Consider the following 20,578-nt stretch of genomic DNA (forward strand, 5'->3'; position numbering starts at 1 on the left):
AGGATTTGAAATTTAAGAATTATAGTGAGGAAATCTCACTTTTTCTAAGGAAAATCTATCATGAAATTTATGAATAATGATATACTTTGAACAATTCCAAAACATATTCATGTCTATGTACTTTCTAAATCTAACTCTTTCTGGAATATTCAGTTCTGAAATCCTCATACAGAGCATTCTGGTAATAACATCGAAATTGTATTTCCTGACTGGTAAGATATTTAGTTCAAGATAATGTACAAACTCTGGGCTTAGGTGAACATTGTAAACTTGTATTACAACAACGTGAGCAATGTATTCTAGATTTATAAATAAACTATCCAGATTTTATGACTTTGCATGTTGTGCACTTTGTTTGGATCAATTAAATCTTTAAAGAATTAACCCTCTCCCTAAGGGAAGTAAATAATATAATTGAAGTCGGTAGTCTTTGGGTCAATTGATCCCCAGAGGATAAGAGCTTTGACAGCCTTCTCAGAACTTTTGATAACTGTGGCTCATATTCTTAACAAAAACTTTGCTCAACCTAGTTGTCCTTAACTATCAACTGTAGCCTATGTACATGTAGTTGCTTGTCAACTAGCTTGGTAAGGTTTTATGACTATGGGCCCTGGTTGGCCATTAACTGAGATGGTCTTATTTATGGTAACTTTTTGAAGCCCATTCAAGAAGCTGTAGCTGGAGAAGGAGTTTCATGTGATGTAGTTGTTTATTGAAGTAATCATTGATATATTCATTTATTAATTCCTTTATTCATCCAACCATCCATCCATTAATCTATTCATCCATTCATTCATCCATTCATCTATCCATCCATCCATCCATTCATCTATCCATCCATCCATCCATTCATTGATCCATCCATGAAGAAGGAGTATGAGGATAAGGATGATGATGATTATGATGAGGAAAATGATGATGAAGAGGTTGATGATGAGGATAATGATGATGATGACAAAAAGGATGATGATCGTATGGGTTGTAATAATAACGGTGCCTATAAGAATGATGTTTGTGATGACGGTGATGATAATGATGATAACATAATATTAGATGATGATAATGGTTGATGAAGTAATGATGATGATGATGGCAATTAAATGGTTATGATGATAATGATGATATAGATGATTGGTATACTAATTAGGACCTACTGTGATGCATTGATAATAGTGGCCATGATTATGGTGAAAATGATGATGCTGATGGTGGTGGGGATTACATTAATCATGCTAATATGCCATTTTCGTAATGTAATTAAATTGAATGCACGCATCTTTATTGAGTGCCTCGTTACAAATTATGTCATTCACCTGTTACGAATAACTGTATTTCAATTGTCAAAATGCAAATTGCATACATTAGTTGTTGCTAGGTAAGACAAACATCATGGCTTGTCCTACCCAACAACACAGTATATATTCAGTTCGCATTCTAACTATTGAAATACAATTATTCGTAACCGTGAATGAAATCATTTGTAATGAGGCACTCGACAAAGATTTGTGCATTAAATTTGATCACATTACGAAAATGGCATATTGTGTTGTTCACGTAGTAGATGAGTTTGGCAATAGGGACTTTTAGATTTGCGTGGACTGATTCGTGTGACGTCCATTCAAGGCAGTGCATTAAAAGGACGTCGACCGTAGCAATCCACGTTGTCGTTGTGCAAATCTAAAAGTCCCTAATGTGATGGAAAAGATAACTCGATAAAGTTCATGCCTACTCTCTATTAACATTGATATCATTCATGAACGGAATGTAGACAAAAACAATGCTAGGGGCAATGGAGAATAACATTCAATGTAATTCTATAAATCATGTACTCTAGTACCACCTGTTACTGCACGTGATAGCATGATGACAAGAAGGCTTTAAAAATATAAAAAATCTCCCCCTCCCAATCATACATCATGGTAAATAGATCGAGTTTTGGGCGTATATCGGCATAAATGTTCACGAGTGACACTGTATATTTTATACATACATGCAGTGTTTTTGAAATCGGAGTAAAAGAAAAAGAAGAAGAAAACAATAACCAACAATTGGCCGCCTTGTTCTTCCATCTACATTCATGCCGATATATTTTTAAATGCGATCTATTTCCTAGGATGAATATTGAAAAAATAAAACAAATAAATACAAAATTCATTCCTGTCATCATTCTTATCGCATACACTAACAGGAAGAAATCAAGCGGCAGACCTTGGGTGTATGATTTGAAAATGAAATAGATCTTCATTTGCTGTTTGTCTTGATCCATATCGACGATTATAATAATCATGATGACCTCTCCAAGAATAATGCAAGAATAGGGGGAAAATTCCATGTAGGATTGGCCCTTGTCGCTGTTTCTTAGGGAGCGTTATCTCGAGGTTGTCATGGTACAAGAGAATACGAGTTGACCTAGAAACAGACACGTGTCCACTTCTCTAAATCATTTATAGTGTCAGACTTGCATGCTTGATGAAGGAGAAAAGCTGAGAGAGAGAGAGAGAGAGAGAGAGAGAGAGAGAGAGAGAGAGAGAGAGAGAGAGAGAGAGAGAGAGAGAGACTCAGAAAATGGAGTGAAAATAGATTGAGGTTACCAGTTAGAGCTACGCTTTTTGGTCGTTTACATCATGATTTAAAACAACAGTAGGAGTTGATGTTTGATGGAGATGATGATGATGATGTGATGGTAATGATGGTTTTTAAGATATTACAAGTAGCAGTGGTGGTGGTAATGGTGATATCAGTGGTGATACGTGATATTACCCCATATTACTCAATTTAGGGATAATAATATTGGTAACGATCAAGGTTTAAATGTGCATTTCATTTTTATCTGTGGAATGAATCAAAGGGATTAAAAAGCAAGTAAAGATAGAGGGTAGGAACAGGAAAACGAGAGAGACGCCCGATGGAGAGCGAGAGTGAAAAGAAATGAGAGAGCATGCGATGATTGAATGTTAGGAAATTGAAATGTATATATCAATATAATTGAGCAAAATATTTCGACTTCTCAGAGTACATGGCAGAAGGGTTGATGTGAAAATAACAGGAGAAAAAAGAATGTTGTTGTTCAATATAAAACAGCTTTTTGAAGCTCACGGTTCAATGCCTATTGTCAATTGGCATAGGCCACGTGAATATTTACAAAAAAGAACAATACATTAGGGACCGACACAATATTAGGGAAGTAACAATTACATTGTGACCTGCACCGGTGAAATAATTTGCGTGAACGCCTCCTTGTGGACAAGATGGCAGCCCCCATAAAACCACTTCCATAACGCATTATAAATACTAGACAAGCCTAAACTAAGATTACGTTACGACTGATCAGTGTAACGGTGGCGCCTGAAATGAGTTGCTCTGCAGATAACGGTAGGATACCATATCTTACACGTTTACTGTTCAATGCATATGCAGAATTCGAGATATTGGATATTACTGTTTGATTGATTGTGTTTTGACAGCGGGACAAACAGGCCCGACTGAAGCAAAACATCATGATGTGTACCTGTTTGACATGTTGCTGCGGCACACAAAAGATTGAACAGACTATGTTATTTAATTAATTATGTTGTATAGGTGTAGAGCTGACTCGCTTCCAGGGCCCCAATGCAACATCGGAAATAAAGGAACACTAACGAGCATGTTATGGTAAACCCTCACAAAATTGGCCTCAACAATACGTGCATGAACAGCAGTCATTTTCAATACTCTCGTGGGGATGATTGCGTTTATTAGTTTGTCTTCATTCGTTGTAACTACAGTGTATAACATCGATTACAATAGGGCTTCCAAAAAAGATCTGGCGTTTAATTGATTTTACCTCAAAATGCCATTCTTGGTGAATGTCCTTTCCTTCCGTGACGAGGCAACTGCACATTCAATGTACTTAGCAAACATTAAATCATATATTCCTAATGACATTTATTTCATTAACAACTCGTGTGTTTCATCTTTAATGGATTCTGTTTAAAGCCCCCTCTCTCTAAATCCCCAAGTTAAGAAACGATATAATGGGAAATGGGGGGAGGGGTGTCTTGCGTTTGTATTAAAGAGGAAGGGGTGCTTGGATCTGGTCATTTTGATTTTTGTGTAAGGAATAATTATAATAATAATGATGATGATGATATTCAAAAGGTTGTGGGTTCAACACCAATTCGATGTCCTAGAACCCAGTCCCAATAACCAGGTCCTTCAGGAAAGGAACGAGAACCGTAAACCCGATGGTTCAGTGGGGGTTTTAGATGTTTTTTATATATATATATATTTTTAGGGGGAGGGGGAGCCGAGGGCTTAAACACTAATGTTTTACATAAAAAGGGAATGCAAAACCCCTTAGCCCCCAAAGCCACCCCAATTATTCATCGGGAGCCGCTCCCGCACTAGTTGTATAAGTATATCTCCAAGCATTGTATGTGCTTTATTAGCTGTCATTGGAAGATATTTATAATAATCAATAATGATGAATATTCATGTAATATAAAGCCACTTTCCTTTTTTGTTATGCCCACAGATTTCAACTAAGCTGGACTGTGGGAAATTGAGAGAACAGAAACCAGGATGGGGGATTCACTGGACACCAAACCCCAAGCACATCTCCTAGAATGGGCTGAAGAACCGGCTGTCATGTTCATTAAACCAGATCATGAACAATCTGTGGCTGATAGGGGTGATATCGGAGGCTCAGTGAGCATAGGTGAGCTTTAATGAATCCAATCAAACCTGTATATAAAGACTGCTCGAGGGAGACAATATGTGCTCGTTGTAAACAGGTCGTCTGAATGCCAAGGTTACCATACTACATGTTTCGAGGCAAAACGCTGTTCAAGGGACCCCCCCCCCCCAAAAAAAAAAAAAAAAAAAAAAAAAAATAATAATAATAATAATAATAATAATAATAAATAAATAAATAAATAAAAAAATGAAAAATAAAAAAATAAATAAAAAATAAATAAACAAATTGAAAAAAAAAATGAAATAATAATAATAATAAATAATGTTAATGTTAATTGACGGTCATAATAGGCGCACGGATATGATAGCTGTCAAAGATGTGCGTTCTTCACAAAGCATTTCATGGACAAAGCGTAAGTGGTTCTGAAAACCATTTGAGATCGATGCAGTTGCCATGGTTACACTAACCAGAAATGGAAGGATGTCTTTGATTTATATTTCTTTTTTGTTCAGTAGGACGTAACATTGAACACCTCTATAATTGATTCCGGAAAATGCATTCTTACCTTTGCCAACGGTCGTAATGGATGCTCGAACACAAAACATGAATTTACTTTTCGTTGATGCAACGTTTTTTTTTCAAAAAGCATCTAAGGTGCTATTTGGAGAGGGGAAGGTTATGTTAATTAACCACATCTAAAGTAAAAATTAAGTCGATGTTTGATTTTGCTTCCAAATGGTAAATCTCTTCAACAGAAATACCGTGCACATATCCACATGGTTTCCAAGTATAACTCGTTTTCTCTGGAGGCCTAATGACACGTTTATATATTTTTAATTCTGCTGAGTTGATGTACATAAAATAAAGTGTCAGAACTGGTAGTTTAATGGTACAGGTTGATCTCTGTAGACTCGGCATCGAAAATAATGGAAATTACTGTGTTTAATAAATAATCAATTAGAATATCAATCAGTTATTGATAGATGTCACACACAACAAGAACAAAGACAATGAATTATGAGTTATGGCTCGGATCGTTTATTGATTAATAACAGCAGAAGATCTCAAGGAATATCTGAACGCAATGAAGGGGGTGTAAAAACAATGTTTGACACATAAGAACCTCAACATTCTATTAGGGGCGGGTGGAGCAAGGGCGTGGCACGCATGTGTATCGAGGAGGGGGTGATCACGTGCCCACAAATGCCCCTGGCCTGGATACGCCACTTAATAAGTAGAAGTCGATTCATTCGGGCATATTAATTGGCAATAAATATCTCAAGCATTATTTACGCTCTTTATTTCGACGATTATTCCATAAGAAACTTAGAGGTAAGTTACATTTGAATTACTAACCGTAATGTTTCCTTTTTGTATCCGATTCATCAAATCTTTAAGCCTAATTTGCTATTTTAAAGCAGAGATTGACGGAGGATTTAGTTTTAGCATCGTTCGATTTCGCACTTGTTTTGGCAGCTCCCGCGGTCTTGAAAATGTCATGTCTGTCACTTGTGGGTTTTCATCATATTTGTTTTTGCTTGAAATGACACTGCCCCCGAGTGTACTTTGGGCTCGCTTTTTCAAACCATATTTCCTTGTGTTTTTCCTCTGCTTTTCTCTTCAACAATGGAATGTTTAAATTCATTGAATTGAGATTGATTGAATCAGGTGACCTTCATTCAAAATTTAATCCTATACATATACGAAGAATGAAAACTAAATAAATTACCGATAGTTAATGTATCAGTTTTTAACATCTTACACAATCTATATTGATTAGCATTTAAGGTCATTAAAGTTTCATGGTACTCTAAAATTGCTGCATTCCTGTTTTTCCGAATATGATAATTTTTGAAATATTGATCACCATTTTCAGACCATGTTTCAAAGTAATCATTCAAGTAAAACAAAATTATAAAAATATTTTTACCAACAAGCGAAGTCATAATTTTTAAAAAAATTACACTTTTTGAATGATATAAACTTCATAGAAATGTACGAACCAAGGCAAAGAATAAACTACTTCGCACCCGAATATGAGGCAACGCGTCGTGCCTGCATGTTGCCCGAATACTGGTCATTTCAACATTCGCGGGGTTGTGTGTGTGTGGGGGGGGGGGAGGGGGGCTGCAACCCCCTAGGCTTCGTCTCATAAGCAAATGCAATTGGGTCAGGGCATCTTTCTCGATTTCCTTATCCCTCTTTCCTCATCACTCAGTTATTACACTTTTCCATAGAAATCGTTCGACATACCTCATTCATACGTTGTCCTTATCCTCCAGTGTATTTTTTGTTTGATTCTGTAAAATATTTTTGTTTTGGAACTCGGGATAACTATTAACCTTGAACATCGTATAAGGGCAGGAAGGTTATTTAGAAAATACGAGGTACTTGATTTGGATTGATGGAACCATCTTTTGACCTTATCACCTTCTGGCATAGATATTACAAAAATGAATATTTTGAATAAAAACGGTGTTGTAACGTGGCGGCGTATTAGGAAATGGCTAACAGGGGGACGAGATGTTCCTGTGGCAAGTGAATGGACGCCATCGCCAGCATGGCCAGGGCATCTTGAATCTTGATGCGCGTCCAGTAATACCTGTCGACCTGTATCCGGACACCTAGCCCCTGGACAATCACCCCGGATAACCACCCCTAGGATAACCACCCTCTAGGACAACTAACCCCTAGGGCAGCCACCCTATAGGACGACTACCCCTGGACAACTACCCCAGACAACCACCCCAGACAACTACCCGGCAGGGTCAACCACCCTCTAGGAAAACTACCCTACGATAGCTGTCCGGGGGGGGGGGGTACTTGTCCTAGAGGATGATTGTCGTTGGGGGTACTTGTCTGGGGGGGGGGGTAGTTGTCCGAGGGCTAGTTATCCGAGGGGTAGTTGTCCTGGGGTAGGTGTCCTAGAACCCTTTCTACCATATGATACAACCCATTTTGTAGTCGGAACTATAAGTTTTTGGTATTAAAAATGCCTCAGACTCGAGGCTTAATAAAATCGTGAAAGCTGTGGTGATAAAAATCCACAAACATAGATGTCTTACAGCGAACGAAAGAGGGAGGGGGCGTTCGGTTGAATTCTGGTCCGGTATTTGGATTAGATGTGACCTTTTTGGGGGGGATGGGGGTCTCTCCAAAGAGCGGATCTCATACTTCAAGTCTTCTGTCGTATGCTGAACACGCCTCTGTTACGTGTAACAACAGTACAACAATAATAGCTACATATATAATTGTATAGGCCTTTCCACTCCGCGGGATGGTCAGGGCCCGTACGAAGTATTATCATTGCCTTAATTTTAGCCCAGCTGCCCTAAAGCCTAAAGTACATGAATTGGATGAACTCTAATCCTTGTTTTTTTTTCTTCTTAATTTTGATCATAATCCCACATGCGGCCATCATTTTTTGTTTGTAGTTGAAATGATACATAATATTTTTCTGTGTTGACATTGGTGGTTACATGAATGTAATGAAAACAAACATGACTGACATGATTATGTAGCCGAAGGCCAATCAGTGTATCTGTAGGGTATCGCAAAAAAAGAAAATACAGAAAGCCATGATTTTAAGCATGATTAGAACCTGAATTTTTACTCTTTCACCATTATTGTTTATCACGTATGGGATACCATTGATAGTTACGACTGCTGGTGGTATATAAGTTGACGACTACGGGTTGTATGATAATTATGACTCTTCTTATTCGTCTCAATATTATCATGAGATCAGCATGTGTATCATTAATGCTACCCTAGTAGCGACTGTAATATTTTACTGTAATTTTACTGAACTGGTCTGTAAACTAAACCGCTGACAATCGTGTGGTTTTTGAATTCCTTGATCTTATACGAGGAGCTTTATAAACAGAGCAAATGCATCCAGCAGAGAGAAGTAATGGACAATTACGATTCGTGAAATTTCACTCGGAAGAAACAATCAATAGAAACTGGGAAATTACAGTTTTTTGACAGAATCAAACAGAGAGAAGATATTATGATGCTATTTGAATAATAGTGTTGAATTGGTACTGTGGAGAATACATGCACCGGAGGAGTAGGAGGAGAAGAAGAAGAAAAAAAGAAGACGAAGAAGAAGAAGAAGAAGAAGAAGAAGAAGAAGAAGAAGAAGAAGAAGAAGAAGAAAAAAGAAGACGAAGAAGAAGAAGAAGACGACGAAGAAGAAGAAGAAGAAGAAGAAGAAGAAGAAGAAGAAGAAGACGAAGAAGAAGAAGAAAAATAAGAAGAAGAAGAAGACGAAGAAGAAGAAGAAGAAGAAGAAGACGAAGACGAAGAAGAAAAAAAAAGAAGACGACGAAGAAGAAGAAGAAGAAGACGACGAAGAAGAAGAAGAAGAAGAAGAAGGAGAAGAAGAAGAAGAAGAAGAAGAAGAAGAAGAAGAAAAAAAAAAGAAGACGAAGAAGAAGAAGAAGACGACGACGACGAAGAAGAAGAAGAAGAAGAAGAAGAAGAAGAAGAAGAAGAAGAAGACGAAGAAGAAGAAGAAGAAGAAGAAGAAGGAGGAGAAGAAGAAGAAGAAGGAAAAGAAGAAGAAGAAGGAAACAAAGATGAAAAGGGAGGAGATCATGATGAAAGAGGGGAAAGCTGGTCTAGAGAGAGATAAATAGAGAGAGAAAGAGGAGATAAGGGTTATCGGGAGAAAGGAATGGAGAAGGGGTAGATAAAAATAGGATGAGGAGTTAGTGGGAAAAGGAGAGAGGGACAGAGAGAGGAAGTGGACGAATGACGATGAGGGGGAAAAAAAGAAGAATAGAGTTACATCCAGGCCTGGTTACATCTCAAATATACCATTGCTAAATTTGTCATGTGACGGGGAGAATTCCCAGCAGGCCTTTTACTTGATGCTCTCTCGCCGTGTCCTGGTTGCTTATTTCATCCGCAGTCATACTCCGAGAGGCAGGCGACCAGGAGATGACGATCCACTTTCTTCGCTTTGGTCGCGCACTTTTTTTTTCTCCTCCCCACCGCCAGCATCTTCACATCTCTTCACTGAGCGACTGCATTGCATTCTGAGCTGAGACGCGCCAGATATCGTTTGCATCAATGGAGGCTGTTGAGAAGTATTAACAGTTCATCATTCCCATTGTTTACGATTTGGGCGCAAAAGGCTTAGGTGAAATATCTTTTGAGAATTCCTTGAAAGTCTCATATTTACATGATTGACAAGTGAAATATGCTTCATGAGAGAAGAAGTTACATGGGATTATTCGTCTTGCAACATAGAACTCAGAAGTATACAATGTCAAATCCATATTGACATAGTCAATCAAAGTTGGTGTGTTGGTCAAAAGTCACAGATGCTGGAAGCCTCAGGTATCACTTGCGCGATGTTTAAGAGATTCGATTTCAAAGGTAAAAGGAGCCTCCTATGAAATTCAGCCTTGGATTCCTATTTTTATTTCGAAGCGAGTTTCCTAGGATTATTCTTCGCAACCATCGCGAACACCATACCCATCGCAATCCGCAAGCACTTCCCTCATTTCTATTGATGTATCGTGATTTTTGTTTGGTTCGACCATTGATGGCTCCTATTCTGCGCTACACAGGAATGACCATTGGATTTACCACACTGATTTTACCATACCCATAAATCAGACTTGGTTAGGTTTTCTATTCCGTGCTCCCTTTCCCCATCTTTAAGTCTGCTTTTCACTAGAAGTCACAACTCAATTTTGGTGGTGGTGGTGGTAATAGAAATAGGTTTCAAATCAAACCTCATCTCAACCCGTCACCAATCATTTAAATCAGTCTCCAGCTGTCGAAGAGGGAACTACCCCGGAACATATTAACTCTTGCGACCCCTTTCCCGCTATAAAACAGGGCACATAGTACGCTGTACACCGTGTGGCACGAGTGAATTATAGAAAATCGTCGAAAAGGAAACAATTGCCAAGAGATTTGAGTCCACTTTTTACCACCCGTGTAGCTTGACAAACTTTATTTTTCCAGAGAAGGAGATTTGGTTGTAAAATTGGAAGAGAATCTGCACCCCTCGACGGTTCTTAAAAATGCCTAAGGTTCATCGAGATGGCCCGAACCCACAGGTAGCCTATCATCTGGGTGAGTTATACCAGCTTGGATTCCCTTCCTGATCTACCTCCTCTATGTATCATATTCCTAAATGTCTTTATTGAGCAAAGTGAGTTGAGGCGCGATGATAACTATATTATGAAGTATAACTGTCAGGCTGCTCAAGGTGTTTAGGTTGTGGTATTCGGTGATATCCTGAATTGTAGTTTCATATCTGTATGCTATTCATGTATTTAGGTACTTAGTGAGCAAAGAGATGCTACCTCCTTTTTCTATCGTATTCATAAAATGGTTGGAATTCATTCCATGCTGGTACTTGATGGCTTGATATCTTGACAAACAAAAAATACCATAAGAAATATTTTGTTACTGTCATTAGAAATCGTTGTGAATTCAATGTTATGGTGCTGGTGTTCAGCAGTTAGGCCATGTATAGTGATGGCAAGAGACATGGGAGGGGCGGGGGGGGGGGGGGGGGGGGGGGGGGGGTGCTGACGTCTTTTGCAGAATATCAACTTCCCATTTTCAATTTTAAATATCTTGAGCGAATGAAACGAGTGAATAACATGTTAACGATGTTTGTTTAAATGGTGACAGCCACTTCAGTAAAGTATATGAGATCAACTTTGACAGAAATTTAGCTGAAAATGGACAATCTTAGTATCCGCTTTAACACGATTCTTTGACCAAATAGCAATACTGTATGTTATAAATAGTGTGTTATGGTAAATATTTCAAAAGTGATAAAAGGGAAAAGGGTGAGATATATGGTGAACATAGATGCAGATTTATAAAAAAAAGAAAGAAGCTAAAATGACCGGAGAGAGAGAGAGGGAGAGAGAGAGAAAGAAAGGGGGGGGGGGGGGAGGTAGTAGAGAGAAAATGAAAATGAAAGAAGAGAGATACAGAGCAAGGGAGATTGAAAGAGAGATGTCTGTATATGTACACACCATAATTTTCTCCACATGAATAAGCATGATAAGTATTTTGTTCAGTGCTTTTGTGCATTCACTACGCTATAGTCCGTTTGTATATATTTTTTTCTCGACGCGCCTTTTTCTTAACTTTCTTACTTCCATAAAGATGCGTGTCGACCTGATTATCTACGAATTACGTCTTGATACTCCTAAATAATTGATTATCACTCAACCGATACAATTTTCTATTTTCACGACTCTCATCACGACTCAACAAAATCATGTCGTCAATTATTTAAGCGTTGCTAATAAGTATGTCGTCCTTGAAACATTCTAATTCAAACGTGACAATCGGAATGTCAAAATATTTAGCGAGCCAGCGAAATAAGTATTCTTGAGTTTTTCACAAGAGTTTGTTCGACTAAATTATATAATACGGTAAATGAAAACACCTTCCGGTTTTAAAAATTCATTTTAGTTCGGGTCTGAGCTGGATTCGCGGCAACCTGTCAATAGATCGTGTGGTATGCACTGAGATGAAAGCAAAGTGCTCAGAGAGGGATATAAGTCCTACTGGGAGTACTGTGGTGTATTAGTGAAGGCTCTTGGCTCTCGTACCAAAGGTTCGGGGTTCGATCCTTACTCGATGCTTAGTTCCATGGATAAGGTGTTCTACCCACATGTTCCATCTTTACCAAGGAGCATTGAATGGGACGTGTTCCTTACAATGGTGAGGGAAATGAATAAATGCGAATCCCTCAGGAAAAGCAATATCTATACAGTAGTCACATTACAACTATTACTAACATTACTACTACTACTACTACTACTACTACTTCTTCTACTTCTACTACTACACTACTACTACTACTTCTACTTCTACTACTACTACTACTACTCCTACTACTACTACTACTACAAAACCAACTACTACAACTACTACTACTTCTACTTCTACTACTACACTACTACTACTACTACTTCTACTTCTACTACTACTACTACTACTGCTACTACTACTACTACTCCTACTACTACTTCTACAACAAAAACAACAACGACTACTACGACTACTACTACTTCTAATACTACTACACCTTCTAGTTCTACTACTATTACTACTACTACTATTACTACTACTACTACTACTACTACTACTACTACTTCTACTATTACCCTTCCACTACTACTCTACTACTACTGCTGCTATACTACTGCTACTTCTGCCGCTACCACCACATCCACCACCACCATTACTAGTGCTACAGTGCTACTACTACCACCAACACCACCACCACCACCACCACCATCACCACTATTACTACTACTACTACTTCTACTGCCGCTGATAATACTACTTCTACTATTACTACTACTACTACTTCTACTACAATGACTACTACTACTCCAGTAGTCACATTACAACTATTACTACCATTACTACTACTACTACTACTACTACTACTACTTCTACTTCTACTACTACACTACTACTACTACTTCTACTTCTACTACTACTACTACTACTCCTACTACTACTACTACTACAAAACCAACTACTACAACTACTACTACTTCTACTTCTACTACTACACTACTACTACTACTACTTCTACTTCTACTACTACTACTACTACTGCTACTACTACTACTACTACTCCTACTACTACTTCTACAACAAAAACAACAACGACTACTACGACTACTACTACTTCTAATACTACTACACCTTCTAGTTCTACTACTATTACTACTACTACTATTACTACTACTACTACTACTACTACTACTACTACTACTTCTACTATTACCCTTCCACTACTACTCTACTACTACTGCTGCTATACTACTGCTACTTCTGCCGCTACCACCACATCCACCACCACCATTACTAGTGCTACAGTGCTACTACTACCACCAACACCACCACCACCACCACCACCACCATCACCACTATTACTACTACTACTACTACTTCTACTACAATGACTACTACTACTAGTAATACTACTACTACTACTACTACTACTACTACTACTACTACTACTACTACTACTACTACTACTCATACTGCTGCTGCTACTACAATGACTGCTACTTCTACTTCTACTACTACAATGACTACTGCTACTATCACTACTGCTGCTACTATTACTTCTACTTCTAATATTACTACTATATTTTCACCTAACACTTCTTCTTTATCAACTGGATACTATTTATTCTACTCTACTACTACTACTTCTACTACTACCACGACTACTACTTTTACTACCACTACCAGTACTTGTATACTACTACTTCTTCTATTACTACTACTACTACTACTACTACTACTACTACTACTACTACTACTACTACTACTAAATACTACTACTACTACTACTTTTGCAACTACAGTGACCACTACTACTACTACTTCTACTACTACTACTACTACTTCTACTACTACTACTACTACTTCTACTACTACTACTACTACTACTACTACTGCTACTACTACTACGACTATTAAATCTACTGCTACTATTTATACTAAATACTACTTCCAAACTAACGATACGACTGCTACTATTATCACAACTAGTACTACTACTACTACTACTACTACTACCACTACTACTACTACCACTACTACTTCTACTACTACTTCTACTACTACTGCTGCAACTGCTGCTGCTATTTTATTTTACTAAAACGTATACTCCTCTTTTAACTCGTACTGCCTCATCTACTTCTTCTTGTATGATACGTAAAACACTTTTACAGAGTATGTGGGCTGGCAAACTATTGATCATTCTCTTTTTACTGAATAACAAAACTGTATTAGCGCCCACATATAGCATTATGGCGATCACCATGAACTACACTCTGAAAATCAAGGAGACTAAAGAAACAAAGCTCATAGTAATTTTAATCAGGACAAAAGCCACAAAACAAGAAGGACAAGGGCATTATTTCTAGGCTGACTTGAGTTAATACTATGAGAGACTGATTCTCACCATTTCGTAGAAAATACATAATTTCGCAAAGCCATGCAATTATTGATTCTCGAGCTTCCTCCCACTCTGTTCATCTTCGTGAAAAACAAGGTAATACCTAGATGACAGCAAGTGCTTTATATCAGTCACTGTCATCTCGTATGTGGATTAGCAAACATCTAGATGAGGTAGTCTCCCTCTCCCACGATCTTATACCAGTCACTGACGTAAAACACCACAGGCAATTCAGAAATCTTTGAGAACAACAAAGATTAAAAACAAAGTACATATATATTTTATGGAGACTTAAGATGATGATGATGATCATGATGAAAGGAAGAGAAAGAGGATGATAATGATGGTGGTGGTGGTGGGGGTTGTGGTGGTGGTGATGATGACGGGGAAGAGGATGAGGAGGAGGGAGAGGAGGAGGAGGTGGTGGTGAGTGTGATGATGGCGGTGAGTACAATGGCAACGACGACGACAATTGCTCCAAACCACAAATTAGACCTAATAACAGGGAGTATCTAAACCACCATAGTTCTAATACAGGTACATGTATTCAGTTGTTATTGAATAACCGTTTTACACAGTTTCTTGGAAGGTCAAGGATGAAAAATGAAGGATATCATCAAGTGGAAAACAATGTCTCCTCATCATGGGATTATACACACCCCGAGCAATTAGTGGAAATAATGATGCCAGTATCTTCATCGCCTGCCAACAGATTGAGTTCTGGCTTAAAGGTTCTGTTTAACATTCTGATATGGCAATGCAAATTGTTGAATCAATTTGTCTTTAAATATATCGCTAAAAATTCAAGACAAATAACTAATGTTATTAGTTGTGACGAATATTTTTCATTTCGATAAGAATGATATGAATTCCTATTCGTTCCGCTTTACAAATAACTTTAAATTCATAGATATAACCATATTTAAAAGATATTGGTGTTAAATATTGCTGTCACCATCTGTAAAGTTTTCGATGTGGGTTTAGGAAGCACCTTCAACATTTCACTTTGCTTTACTTTACTTTATGACGTTATTTAGCTGTGTGATCATTATCCAGTGTTATTCAGCTTTAATCAAGATTCGTCATTGTCTGTTTTTCAGTGAGCTTAACGGAGGAGTTGATAGGAAACACAATACGGATTAGATTGGATACGTCATAGGGTATTTTTCCTAGCCAAATATTCCAGATGATGACAACTTTCCTAATTCAACTCTGTTTTTCTTGAAGGAATAACTTTCAACGACACTCTGCTTTGAGGGCATAAACAACTCATAATGGTTGTTTAGAATTGAATGGACATTGAATTGAATTGTACAATTTGTTTTTTTTTCTGGTCTGAGGCTGTGACTGATAAATGATGGTTTCATTATGCGAATAAAATTTGAAATAATTTCGTCCATTTTAGCCGAGTGCGCACACCAAGTTGTAATAATAATATTGTGCAAAGTCTGGAGAATCTGAAGTACATCAGGGCTTACCTTCGGAAATCGGACAGAAGATACGTTTGTGGATGTGCCGGGGTATAGTAGTTCATTGACTTGACTCTTAATCAAATCGTTGAGGGTTCGAATCCCAACCTGATAATAATGTCATTTGGCAAGATATTAATCATTATTAGTCATGGTAGTTATATCAGCACCGTGAGCGTCTGTAATGCTAGTTATGGCGCCTGGCTGGGATGTTCCCTGGGCCCCGGGGAGTGGAAAATGTACGTACATTGTGATCGGGCAAGCCTGAATCCTATGTTCGGGGTAGTATATGAAAAGCCCTCAATAGAGATATCGTCGATATACCAAGCGCTATATAAACCCAATATATGATTATTATTTGTGATTTGAAATAGAATACAAGTGACATCTAGTACAGTGCATTGTCCAAAAATATATTCGACGATGTATCGAGAAACAGAAGGCTGGTGGTCATGGACCCCCCTCCAAATAATGACGACGATGATGACGATGAAGATAATACTAATAATACTAATGATAACAAAAAATAATGTATATACACACACATATATACACTGTTGGTCATAATGGTGGAATAATTTTTTTTACCCCAATTTATGGAATGATTTATTTTATTTATTTGACAAATTTATTTTATTTATTTGACAATGATTTATTTGACACATGCCTTAGCAGTCACGCAAAACAAACACTCCCAAACTATTATTAAATAAAATCTGAGAAGGTATACTATTATTTAGATCTATTAGGAATAAATCATTGTCAAAATCGTTCCATAAATTGGGGTAAAAAAAATTATTCCATCATTATGACCAACAGTGTATATCAAAATTAAAATAAGTAATAGAAATATATATAATTTTTGATTAAGGTCTGGATATATAGAAGTATATAGAAGTATACATAATATGTCTGTTCACCCAACCATCATGATGTTTTCAGCTCGGCCTTCTTCGCCTGCCGATGCGCTCTCACGAAGTCGGGATACACAGGGCTGGTGGCCATGGAGCCCCAAAGGGACACTGTGTCGAGGGTCCTCGTGTCAAGAGGGCTCCTTAGACAGTAGCAACCCCGAGGTAGGGGCGAAGGAGGGGTGATGCTACGAGACAGAGAGACGAGAAAACAGAGAGAGAGGGGGGTGAGAGAGGGTGACAAAGACATACCTATATCGAGAGAGAAAGAGGAGAGAGAGGAGACATATTGTGTTGTCAGAAGGAGGTGTATAGAAATGAAAAATATGACGTCTAAAGTAAGTTACTTTAAACTATTTTTTTAATGGTTATGTTTAATAGATTAAAATCAATAATGCAAGTTCCTTTTTGTATTCTTAACAGTAATATAATCAATATTGATTGGAAACACAGAGAACATTATCAATTTTGAGAGGGAGAAATAACAGAACAAACATAGAAAGAGAGAAAGAGAGAGAGAGAGAGAGAGAGAGAGAGTGAGAGAGATATAAAGGGAGAGAGAGAGAGAGAGAGGGGGAGGGAGGAAGGGGGGGGGGGGGGTTGACGAAGGACTAGAAGGGCACGCGGGATACTAATCGATTTTAACGCCAATACCTGGAACAAAACATCAGGATTATTGAACAACCTTATCTTAAGGGAAGAATATATACCTTTAAAACGTATCTTATACGACAACATACATATTTGCTTTACACACGACTGCTATATTATGCTACTAAGGCCCCCGTATATTAACGGTAAGGTTCAGAGAACAACTACTTTCGAAAGATCGACCTTAGGTAATTTCAAAAGCCCTGTATTTATCTTATTAAAAAGGGGGGAACATGACCAAAACGTATTACGTAATCCGAACATGATTTCTTTGGAACATGCAATAGGGTATAGAGTTGACTTTTAGAAAATAGTATTTAGCGCTTCATTTTTTCAGATTTCATTAACGTATTAAGTTGTCAAATAGCAAAATGGCTGTAACATCTTTAGTCTTATTGTGGTGTTCATTTTGTACTTCTTCCAAAGTGGGTAATACAAGCAAATGAGAGGTAAAATGCTTTACGTCACCTCGTTTTCGTAAGCATTAAATCTGCCCCTCCCTTTAATTTTAATATCCATATCTTATCTTAAGTGTTTATTTTAAAATCTAAAGTAAACTTCATGTGTTCATGGATTCGTTTAATTATTTGTCTGTATCCAAAAGAGTGAACAGGATCAAAATCAATTCCTCATTTACTATGACACCCCTTACAACCATTCATCATCTTGTTAAAACAAATCAAAGAGAGACAGAGGGGGAAAGTTCTCCAAAAAAATGCCCTTAAAATGTCTAGGTAAAAAGGGAAAGATAAAAGTAGATATCCCTCCGAGTATTTTCCGATTAAGTTAGTACCACAAGATAAGTGAGGCAGAGTGCGTGGGCCGAGTTGATGGTTGGGGAAACTCGCTATCGATTATTTACGACTAAGAAGGCGTAGTAGAATACAAATCAGGATGCATTCTTTCCTTTCACCACGTTATGCTACGTGAGTTTTCAGTTATTACATTGACGCTTCAAGTTTGGCAAAGATGTGTTTTAGGATAAGACTCGCACTCTATAGTTTGCTCTTTTGGATACTAACAGACGAATTATCCGCATCAATTTACAAGAAGTCCACAAGACATTAACCCACTTTAATTTTTGAAAGACAAAAAGAGAGCGCGAGAGAGAAAGAGAGAGAGAGAGAGAGAGAGAGAGAGAGAGAGAGAGAGAGAGAGAGGGAGAGGGCAGGGGAATGGGGGGGGGGGGAGTAAATAATAGCAAAACATTTATTAGGCATGTATCCCTGATTTAGGCAATCATTTTGCATGGCTGCTTGGACTGTATTGACTTGAGCCAGGAAAAAATTGAAATGGACGTCGTGAAATAATTGTTAAAAGTACGTCGAGACGGTTGCATATGATTTGAGGAGAATACAATAGTTGTATGCCTTTTTCTTTACACGAAGGATCAATTGCTGACGTATGTCTGCGCCTGAGACTGATCCGGTCATTGACGTTACGCTCCATTTGAGCGAGAAAGATATCGTGCATCAAGTGAATTCAAGATTAACAGTGCACGTTAAAGTACTTGTGTATTTGTTAATTGCCTTCATCGGTTCGATTAGCGCAGGTTATAATCGAAATGTCGCCCCCACGTGAAACAAGCGTTAAACCCACTGCACACGATGCGTTATTTAACTGACGTAAGGCTGCGTCAACGATTGTTGCGGTCTTTGACGCGCCATTTGATTTTGAATTTACTTGATGTACGATATGGCGCGTCACGTCGAGGACCGGGTCGGACATCGTATACAAAGTGAATGCATAAGTAACAGTGCATGCAATCCGTTGAATTAATGGCGCATGCGCTAATTGCCTTAAACGGGCTTGATTGGCGCAGGTAATAGGGACTTTTAGATTTGTACGAAGACAATGTGGATTTCTACGATCGACGTCCTTTCAATGCACTGCCTTGAATGGACGTCACACGTATCAGTCCACGCAAATCTAAAAGTCCCTAATAGCGCAATTGAAACGACGTCTCGCGTGCAACGGGGTCAAGCAATCGTATACATTTGTCTCGTATGACGAGGACTTTATGGGGCAATGTTCGGCGTGTTTAAAAGTGCTGTTAAACTCATTATGGCCCTAAAAAAGGCAGAGACACCAATACAAATATCAATTTTCTCATGACCTTCATCAAACATCTCAGATAGATGACGGTTGCGACCTGAACTAGACGGAAGTTCCAATCAGAACTCAATGATGCATCTATCTTCTTTGCTAGTTTAATATTTTATCATGCCATCTACCATCACGTTTTCCAATTACGAAGCCGTGTGTTTCAATCATACTCCCCTTCATCCAAGTGATTGATTCGTAGAAGAAACATTTAGAAAACGCTCTTCACAATGCTTATTTCACTACCTAAGCATCCTTAAAAAACCTACTTTAGAATAATGTTAGGCGTTTTCGTTATGTTCATGTGATAGATGCTTACATTATGTTTCTTTGGGCGAGAGAGCTTAATCAGATTGACGTTTACGCTTGACATTTACATTGAAAACTCGTTTTTAATGAGAACATTTTGTTATTGTTATCGGGTGAGTAAAACAAGATTAACCGCGAATAAACTTTGCAAATTTTACATGTGTATAGCAATACATTGTGTACATTGCATGGAATATTTTGTTCTTTAAATTTGTTTAATGGTTTATCTGTGCATGTGATGTTAATTCATTTCATAATGATAATAATAACAATAACTACAATGATAATAATGTATTTATATAGCGCATTTTTCATAAACTGTACATGTTCAAATTTACTTCAATTAATCTTTATTCTGTAGTAAGTCTGGATGAAAATCCAAACAATTTGACATAGCATAATGCGACATATTTATTATTTGGTGATTTGGTCTCGCATCATTGAAAAAATTATAATAAGCCTCATTGTAATATATGCAATT

This window comes from Strongylocentrotus purpuratus, unplaced genomic scaffold (assembly GCF_000002235.5).
Source record: "Strongylocentrotus purpuratus isolate Spur 01 unplaced genomic scaffold, Spur_5.0 spur5_scaffold_6, whole genome shotgun sequence".
In the NCBI taxonomy this organism is placed as follows: domain Eukaryota; kingdom Metazoa; phylum Echinodermata; class Echinoidea; order Camarodonta; family Strongylocentrotidae; genus Strongylocentrotus; species Strongylocentrotus purpuratus.